General features: G+C 35.5%; 1 pseudogene; it reads left to right on the top strand.

Annotated features, from left to right (window-relative positions):
- The first annotated feature begins 6,557 nt into the window (after window positions 1-6,557).
- Window positions 6,558-10,920, top strand: LOC126629066 (pentatricopeptide repeat-containing protein At1g11710, mitochondrial-like; annotated as a pseudogene).

Here is a 10,920-nt window from a genome sequence, read left to right as displayed (position 1 = left end):
AATTAGTTTCTCAACTTTGTGGTGCCAAAAGGACTTATTTTTCTGCTATGTGGGGTTGCTAGAAACTAAATGAAAATAAAAGATGCGGTCCATGTGGCTTTGCCAGGAAGGGATTCCACTTAATTTGCAGAAAATAGCAAAGAAAACAAAGGAGAAAGTGGAGAGCACGGTTGCCCACTCCATTGGCTAATAAAATAAGGTAAAGAAGGGGGACAACAATGATGGGGTTTCCACTGGTGGCCTTGGTACTTTGAAAAGAAATCATTGCCTTTTTTTAAGGCAACACACGGAACAGAGAGGGGAGAAGAGAAACGGAGAGACAGGGGGAGCAAAGAGTGAATGGAGCAGCAGAAAAGCAGGGAATTGCAGAGAGCAACATAGCAGAAAACAGAATGGATGCCGCAGCTTCAAGGGGATTGGAGAGCTCAGGAGATAACTTCCTTGTAATAAGGGTTGTTTCTTTATTTGATTTTTCATGGATAATTTCTTATGTATTCAAATAATTATGTATAACTATTTTTTTTTTAGAGTGAAGCCATGAACCACAACATGATTACGTAGATTTCTCTTTCAATTGCTTAAGTGTTGTTACATGCTTGTTTTGATATTTTCAATCACTGAATTAAACTATTTATATGCCTTGATGCTTGATCACCATTAGGATGCTTAGAAAAATCATCGGATGCAATTTTGAACGAATGTCACGTTCAAATTGGCTATGCTTCTTGTGATTGAGGATTGTAATTTCTCTTAAGGTAAATATCATACTCTCAGGGATTACATGGTTTAACAAAAGGATTTTCACCAAGATTAATGAATCACTCATGTTTATATTTGATCCAAATGTCATAGATAAATTGCATGTAGTGGTATGCGTTTTAGCTTGAATGTCACAAGTAAAACATACACAAGGAAAAAACCCAACCTTTAATGCATGTGTGTTTTCGATTACTTAAGCAATTAGAAGACCTATGTAGGAGTGTTGCTGGTAAAGGTTGAACTCTAGTGCCTTGTCAATCTACTTTTCTTCAATCATTTATTTTATCTTGAGTTTCTATGTTTACTTGTTTTGTTTAGTTGGATCACTATTTCTATAAGCAAGTTCCCATTTTAGATTTTTTTTTTTTTAGTTACATACAGTAGTATTTACTTTTGTCCAATTAGTCTAGTTCTCAGAGTTAACTAAGTTAAATACACAAAAACTCGTAAATTACTTATACCAGTCCTTAAGGAGATCGACCTTGCTTGAGTCATTCTATACTACAAAAACTTGTTTTCTTGCAAGAATTTTCTATGGTTTAACCTTTGTTTTACAGGTAGTAAAATCTATATTACTAAGCCTACCCCCATTAATGTAGATAATATTTTTCAAAAACTATCTATTAATAAAACTCTTTTTATCAATTAAAAGATAGTGCAAAAGACCAAATTAACTATGTAAAAAGTTATGGACAACATACTAAATGAAACACGAAATAGTTTTACTATTTTTTCAAAGCCTCATAGCAAATGGTTATCCAGCACCAATCGTCGAATGATAAAGATATGAACAACCTACATTGAAAATCATTTGAAGATTGTCATAAAAAAACTTTACCGACTATTTTATATATATATATATATATATGGTCAAACGATAGATTTTGTTATATTAATTGTTAGATTAATTACCAAATGAGTTTGAACCAACGGCGTCATGCAATGGCTCAACACCTTTCCACCACTGTAGTAAAGGGTCACTTGACTATTTTATATTTTTCTTTGTAAATTTTATTTTCTGCTAGTTGTATTTTACTCTTTGATATTTGATTGTTTTCTTTCATTATTTTTTTAAAGCAACGGTATTTAAGGGGTTTAATAAGAAAATTAAGTAGAGAAATAAAAAGGAAAATCTTCTACAAGATTTCAGTTAAGGAGGCTTTGAAAAAATTGGAGCTTCAAATTCCAAATTTAAAGTTGACGAGTTTTCACTCGGAAAACTATAATAGTTACCCACCTATCCTTTTTCACGACTATGTTCTTCGGCTAACTTCAATTAACGACGGAGGTTGAGACGATGACTTTTGAGTATCTTTTATAAACTATTACTATTCTTACTTAGATTGCAGAAATCCTTTGACAAACACCCTTCTTCTTTTATGAGTGTCCATTAATAAGTTAACGGTGTTTTTTATTTTGTAAGTGGAATTTCGTCAATTTAACTGCCTACAAAATTTGCATCCACAATGTGCATTCCCATTTCATCTTTACTATCACGTTGAACTGTGAGATTTGTAGGTGGAATTCCGTTGTTCTATTTCCATACAACTTTAAAAAAATTGTGAATCTAAAGTTTAATTATTGTAAGTATGAGAGTTGAATGTGGTAATAGATTGTATGAATGAGTGAATCTAATGATACATGTACCCGTAAAGTGTTTAGAGACGATTTGCGTATATATTCATTTCTCAGCATTTGTGATTAATAACCTGTATCTGCATTTTTTTGTGTACAAATCTCTGCAATTGCTAGGGATTTGGTGATTTTTATTTCCATCACAATTTTTTATTTATTAAAACTATCACTATTTGTTAAATTGAACAATGACTGTTTCTTAAACTAACTATTTATAAAACTAACATGGGTACTACACTTCTTATTAAACTCACTATTTATGAAACTGGCATGGGTACTAAACTATTTATTAAATTGATTGACTATTTATGAAACTGACACAGGTATACACTAACACTATATATGAATCTGACTGACTATTTATGAAACTAACACATGTACTACACTATTTATTAAACTCACTATTTATGAAACTAACACGGATACTGCATTATTTATTAAATTGACTGGCTATTTATGAAATTGACACGGGTACTACACTATTTATTAAACTGACTAACTATTCATAAAACTGACACATGTACTATACACTATTTATTAAGCAGACCGACTATTTATGAAACTACCACATGTAATACATTATTTATGAAATTGACATAGGCACTACACTATATTTATTAAACTAACTGACTATTTATGAAACTGACACGGGTACTACACTATTTATTAAACTGATTGACTATGTATAAAACTACAGCAAAAGAACCCACACTATATTTGAAGCAGAACCAAAATAACCCACACTATTTCTGAAACTACAGTAAAATAACTCACACTATTCATGAAACTACAACAAAATAACTCATACTATTTCTGAAACTAAACCAAAATAACACACACTATTTCTGTAAGGAAACAAAATAAACAATATTTCTGAAAATACATCAAAATAACCAACACTGTTTCTGAAATTGAACCAAAATAATGCACATTATTTCTGGTACTATCGCAAAACTATTTATGAAACTGAACCAAAATAACTCGCACTATTTTGGAATTACAGCAAAATAACCCATACTTCTAAAACTGAACAAATATAATTCACACTATTTCTGGAACTATAACAAAATTACACACTATTTCTCAAAATTAAATTAAACTAAAATAACCCACACTATTTTTGAAACTGAATCAAAATAACTCATACTATTTATAGAACTACAATAAAATTACACACTATTTTTGAAAACTAAACCAAAATAACCCACACTATTTCTGGAAGGGAACAAAAACCGCTATTTATTCAACACTATTCACTTTACAAACTTTCCTCAAATAAATAGTGAAATATGAGACAAGAATAGTAACCTATCCATTTTTCTTCATATGAATATAATTCATCTGATTTTTCTTAGGATATATAATAACGAATTATTCAAGTGGTTCATCCACATATTATCTATAACAGTTATTTTCCAAAATATCTATTTTAATACCTCCATACCCAATTCAAATCTTGAAACCTCAACCTTTAACTGAAACAATAATGGTGACTCAACAGAGGGCAGCAACATTGATCCAAAGAATGGGTTTTGTTCAAAGACCAAGACTTTCCACAGCTTGAGACCCAGATCCCAACCCTTTCCCCAAACCACGCCTCTTTCCCTCACCGACTACCTCCTCTCCCGCCTCCACCACTCCCCTCCCCTGCCTTCCACTCCTGCCCTCCTCGACGCATCCACCGGCCACCATATTCTCTACCCCAAGTTCATTTTTCCTTGCCGCCTCGCTTCAATCCCAGCTTGGCCTCTTCCACGGACAGTGTGCCTTCGTTCTCTCCCCCAATTCCCTCCACCTCCCCATCATCCACCTCTCTCTCCTCTCCGTCGGCGTTATCGTCTCCCCTTCCAACCCCGCCAGCTCCAATCCCGAAATTTCCCACCAAATCAGCATATGCAGACCCACCGTCGCATTCGTCACAATATTGTAGGTCAAAATAACAGAATCTCAGTGAAATTTCTGAGCAACCAAACAGGTCCTAACATTTTTCCCTCCGATTTAAAATTAACGAAGCAAGAACGAACAAAATTCAAGATGGGATTTGTGGTCTTATAAAATTATTGGGTTTTTTTTAAGGAGCTTTAATGAAAATGACTTCTCAAAACTTTTAATTGACTAAAAATCATTTACTAATTTTATTTAATAAAAATGATTTAAAATTTAATAAAAATGATTCAAACTTTAATGAAAATGACAAAAATTTTACATAATAACAAAAAAAAAAAAAAAAACCAACAAATAGTGACATGCGGGACCATGCGTCACATCACACACATACACACACTTTCTCACTCAACCGTTCAACCTCTTTCTCTCTCTCCCTCTTTCCCATATTCCCATCAATTTTTCTCTCTTGTTTCACCTCATCCATCCACATCAACTTTTTTTTCACCTCCCCACTCTTCTCTCTCCTTTCACCTCACTCCATAAATAATTTATTTTTTATTTTTATTTTTATTTTATTACTTGTTTATTTGACTATTCTTTCAAGTTTTTGAGAATAAACTAAGTAATAATATTACAAGATCAAAAATAAAGAAAAAATTTATTATTCAGTTTTATGAACACTTATATTGTCACTATTTCTTAAACAGGACATTGACTACTTCTTAAATTTGAACACTATTTTTTAAACCGAACATTGACTACTTCTTAAACCAAACACTATTTCTTAAACTGACCATTGACTACTTCTTAAACTGAATAATATTTCTTAAACTAAACACTAACTATTTCTTAAATGTAACACTAATACTATCACTACTTCTTAAAATGAACACTGACTATTTCGTAAACTGAACACTAATTATTTCTTAAACTGAACACTAGTACTATTACTATTTCGTAAACTAAACACTGACTATTTCTTAAACCGAACATCTTGTAAACTAAACAGTGATTATTTCTTAAACTTAACACTAGTACTATCACTATTTCGTAAACTAAATAGACTATTTATTAAACCAAGTAATAGTACTATCATTATTTTGTAAACTAAGCGCTGGTTATTTCTTAAACCAAACATTAGTACTGTCACTATTTCATAAACTAAACACTGACTATTTCTTAAACCAAAAACTAACTATTTCGTAAACTAAATACTAATTATTTCTTAAAATCGAACACTAGCACTATCACTGTTTTTAAACTGAACACCAACTATTTTATAAACTGAACACTGAAAGGTTCAAAATTTGAAGCTCTCTTCTCATTATCATATGAATCAATGACAATAATATTTATATTCTTACAGAGTTAGAATAATGATTTTCACATTCCTATTTGTTCTTTAACATTTCTTCGAACAATTTATTTGACTTTCCTTTAATTTATTCAATACAAAATTAACAACAAAAACATAAATGAGAGATCAGAAAAGCTAATGTGCTTTCATTGAGGATCATAATCTAATATTTTTTATTTTTAGGTTTTAGCTGGTTAGGGTTAAAATTAATAAAGAATTCCATAATTTGAACATAGGATGATGATGACATGCTACCCCACGTGTAAGGCTAAGTGGTAGTCATGTAGTGATGTTAGCAATATATTTTTTTATCTCAAATTTCTCTCTCTAAAATTTTTTGGGGTTTGCTGATGTCAGTTTGAATAGATTTGGTTGGCATTCTCTTCTCTCTACCTTCACAATCTCTCTCTGAACCTTTTCCTTCCCGATGAAATATTTAAAAAGTAATTTTTGTGTTGCTTTTGCACTGTTGGTTTTCTGTTGAATTGGAAGATGCTTGCTTTTGCACTGCTCGCGTGCACACGCGCTTTGGGTTGAACAAGTTTTTGTATTTTTTGTTTTTTATCTCTTGTCCTTATCATTAAATAAAAGTTATTAGGTGACTTTTGGTTAAAACTCAAAGTTTTGAAATCCTTTTCATTAATTTTCTTTTTTTTTAATGAGGAAATGGCATACTTGTGAAAAAATGAAAGTATATTTCTAACGGAAGTGGCTGACGGAGTGTGGTTCCGTTAGGGGTTGCTGAAAAAAAAATTATTTCATTTGGGCTTTTAATTCAGCCCATGTGTATTCAAGGTTTATAGGGCCTGATATATAATAGTTATGTCCTTATCATAAAATATAAAGCCCTTTTGGTTAAATAATAGTATATGGTGGTTTTTGGTTAAATTAAACTTAATCCAAGCTCCTTTCATTAAAACTCCCTTGAAAAAATTGGAGTTTCAAATTCCAAATTTAAAGTTGATGAGTTTTCACTCGGAAAACTGTAACAGTTGCCCCCTATTCCTTTTCACGACCATGTTCTTTGGCTAACTTCAATTGATGAAGGAGGTTGGGACTATGACTTTCGAGTATTTCTTATAAATTATTCTTACTTAGATTGTAGAGATCTTTTGACGGACACCCTTCTTTTTTTCATGGGTGGTGTTTTTTATTTTGTAGGTGGGAGTTCCGCCAATTTAACTGCCTACAAAATTTGCATCCCAATATGCATTCCCCTCTATACTCTCACTTTGAACATTGAGATTTGGATAGCGGGTCAGTTCAACCCGTTCGTACCGCACCAAACTCCTTTGGTTCGTCTTGAACCGACCCAAGTTGCACTCTTATTTGGACTACTGCGGAAAGCCCAAGAGTGAGTAACATCTAAGGTGTTTTTCCCCGTAGTAGTAGAAGCTTTGCGGCCCCTCGCTATTTGTCGCAGTATCTCAGTGAAGCGTAACGATGCATTGGATTTGGGGTTCGAAGATTTGTTCCACAAACTGCGGTGCTATTTGATGAACTGGGTTCCAAGCTTCTTCTCTCCCCACAAAACAACCCGTCTTATTTGCCGCGGTCTTCACGCGAGTAAGCAATTCTTACCCCCAAACTCCGACAACATTGTATTCGAAGCAATTTGTGTTAACCTTCGACAGAGGAGATGGAAGTTCTTAGACCAGATATCCCCCACTCTAACCGGTTCATTAGTCAGCCGTGTTGTTCGCGAGTTTCGGAACTCGCCGCAGTTGGCTTTAGAGTTTTACAACTGGATTCGGAGGAACCAGAGTTGTTGTCCTCAATTTTTGGAATCTTCTTGGACTTTAATTCATGTTTTGATCGATTCTAGGAGGTACGATGATGCCCTGTCTCTTATGGAGAGTCTAATGGGGGAAGAGGGTTTGCCCCCATTGGTTGTTTTGGAGGGGTTGGTTACTAGCTATGATGAAGTTTGTGGTTGTTCAATCCCTGCGGTGTTTGATGCACTTGTGAGGGCTTGTACTCAGTTCGGGGCCACGGATGGTGCTTATGAGGTGATCAAGAAGCTGAGATTGGATGGTTATTGGGTTTCGATTCACGCTTGGAATAACTTTCTTAACCATGTGATTAAGTTGAATGAGATTGATAGGTTTTGGAAGATGTATAAGGAAATGCTTTCAAATGGTTATGTTGAAAATGTTAATACTTTCAATTTGGTTATGTATGCTCTTTGTAAGGAGTGCAAGTTACTAGAAGCAATGTCGGAATATTATCGGATGTTGAAGAGTGGAATTTGGCCTAGTGTTGTTACTTTTAACATGATTATAGATGGAGCAAGCAGAATGGGTGATATGGAACTTGCCTTGAAGGTTTTGAGAAAGATGGGGGTAATGTCGGAGGACTGTGTTACGCCCACTTCAGTTACTTACAACTGTATCATTAATGGGTTTTGCAAAATTGGTGGTTTACCGGTTGCAGAAGACATTCGGGCTGAAATGACTGAGGCAGGTGTTGAGTCCAATTTGAGGACTTATGCAACTCTAGTAGATGGGTATGCAAGACAGGGGAGTTTGTAAAGATAAAGATGCCAAGTCATAACAGTTCATATAATTTTAGTTAGAAAATCATTCTTGTTATAACTGTATTATTACATCTGTATAGTTTAGTTAGGTGGTTATGTTTACAGGTTGTCATAGATATTTTGGTACATAGCCTTAACTATATATAGATATCGAAATGTAAGTGTAAAGATGAGTTGTGAAAAGTAAATGAGAAGAGGAATATTAAGATAGAAATCATCTCTCTGTTCTTTAAGTCTCTTTATGGTATCCATCGCCACCGCCTCACGGCTCTCTTCGATCATCCTCCCTTCCGCCGTGCTCTCGTCTCCGTTCACTCATCTCATCTTCGATCTGTGAGATATTACCAGTGTTGTTCTTCGATCTCGCATCTTGGATCTTGCATCTTGTTATCTGATGGCGTCGCCCACCGGTTCCTCTTCTCCGACTCCGAATCCCAATTCCTCTTCTTCAAACCCTAATTTGTCTAATTCGTACGCTTCTCTCACGATTCAGAACATCGGCAGCATGGTGCCGATCAAGCTCAAGCGTTCGAATTACCTACCATGGTGTGTTCTCAAGTCTCCAGTTCTTGTGGTTGTACTTGTCTATGTAGACGATATTTTGGTCAGTGGTCCGGATTCTTCAGCCTGCCATCTGTTCATTCAGAAGCTAAGTTCTTTGTTTCCTGTCAAAGACTTAGGTCCCTTACATTACTTCTTGGGACTTGAAGTCCAACGCACCACAGAAGGATTATTTTTACATCAAGGGAAATATTTGTTGGACCTTTTGCACAAGACAAAAATGGAGGGTGCTAAGCCTTGTTCGACACCTCTTGGTATTGTCAAACTGGATCACAGTGGTACACCTTTGGCCAATCCAACCGAGTATCGATCCATTGTGGGAGGTCTTCAGTATCTCACTTGGACTCGGCCTGATATCTCCTTTGCAGTCAACCAAGTATGCCAATTTATGCATACTCCTACTGACTTACATCTGCAAGCAGCCAAGAGAATTTTGCGCTTTCTCAAAGGTAGATCTTCTCATGGCATCTGGTTTCTTAAGGGTCCTCTTACTTTATCAGCATACTCTGATGCAGACTGGGCTGGCTGCCCATTTGATAGACGATCCACGAGTGGATTTTGTGTGTATCTTGGCTCCAATTTAGTCAGTTGGAGTGCTAAAAAGCAGTCTACAGTAGCTCGTTCTTCTACTGAGGCTGAATATCGGTCTCTTGCTCACACTGCCGCTGAAATTACCTGGATCTGCAAGGTTTTCAGAGATTTTGGTTTCCCCTTCACGCTCCAACCTACCATCTGGTGCGACAACATCTCTGCCATTTCACTTGCATCCAACCCTGTTTTTCATGCCCGAACTAAACACGTGGAAATCGATTACCACTATATCAGGGAGCTGGTCCTTGCCAATCTGGTTAAAATTCAGTATGTCTGTAGTCAGGATCAGATTGCAGATATTCACACCAAATCTCTGTCTAAACATCGGTTTCTCTTCCTTCAATCCAAGCTCTCTCTTGGAACTCCTAGTCTTTCCACGCTCAGCTTGAGGGGGTGTAAAGATAAAGATGCCAAGTCATAACAGTTCATATAATTTTAGTTAGAAAATCATTCTTGTTATAACTGTATTATTACATCTGTATAGTTTAGTTAGGTGGTTATGTTTACAGGCTGTCATAGATATTTTGGTACATAGCCTTAACTATATATAGATATCGAAATGTAAGTGTAAAGATGAGTTGTGAAAAGTAAATGAGAAGAGGAATATTAAGATAGAAATCATCTCTCTGTTTTTTAAGTCTCTTTAGTTTGGAGGTTGCACTTCGATTGTGCGATGAAATGGTGGAAAGGGGTTTGACCCCTGATCCTGTTGTTTACAATTCTATTATCCATCGGCTTTACATAGAAGGAGATACTGAGGAAGCTCTTTCCTTATTGTCTGACATGATTGATAGGCATATATGCCCTGATCAGTTCACCTACTCAATCCTCATCAAGGGGCTCACTAGAAGTGGGCTTGTGACGGAAGCGGTTAGATTTCATAACCACATCCTTGTAAAGAACCTTGTCGAGGATGTTTTCTCCCACAATATCCTGATCGATTATATGTGCAAAAGCAACAATTTGAGAGCGGCCAAGCAATTGATGGGCAGCATGTTTGTTCGTGGTTTACTTCCTGACACTGTCACCTATGGCACTTTGATTGATGGGCACTGCAAAGAAGGGAGCATAGGAAGTGCAGTTCAGATTTATGAAAAACTGATAGAGGGGAAGAAAAAACCTAATTTGGTGATATACAATTCTGTTATAAATGGGTTATGCAAAGAGGCATCAGTGGATATTGCAAAACTTTTGATGGATTCGTTACATAGGATGGGTGTTCTCGACATTGTAACCTATAACACAATGGTAAATGGGTATTTCATCAGCGGGATGATTGATCAGGCGTTTGTTTTGGTTCGGGAAATGGAAGAGAGTGGAATTTCACTCAATATCGTCACCTACAATATATTGATCAACTTTTTGTGCAAGTTTGGGAGTATTCAACAAGCAAAAGGACTAATGAAGGTAATGATTTCAAGGGGCATGATTCCGGATTTTGTAACATACACCACTCTCATTACCAATTTGAACAAGAATTGCAGCCCGGAAGAAGTCGTTGCATTGCATGACTACATGGTGACTAAGGGAGTAATTCCTGATTGTCTGTCCATATCTTCTAGAAGAAAATTCATAGATTAGCACGTTGGGTTGA

This window comes from Malus sylvestris, chromosome 7, assembly GCF_916048215.2.
Source record: "Malus sylvestris chromosome 7, drMalSylv7.2, whole genome shotgun sequence".
NCBI classification, from domain to species: Eukaryota; Viridiplantae; Streptophyta; class Magnoliopsida; order Rosales; family Rosaceae; genus Malus; species Malus sylvestris.
Note: the sequence above shows the minus strand (reverse complement) of the source record. Positions and strands in the feature narration are given on the sequence as shown.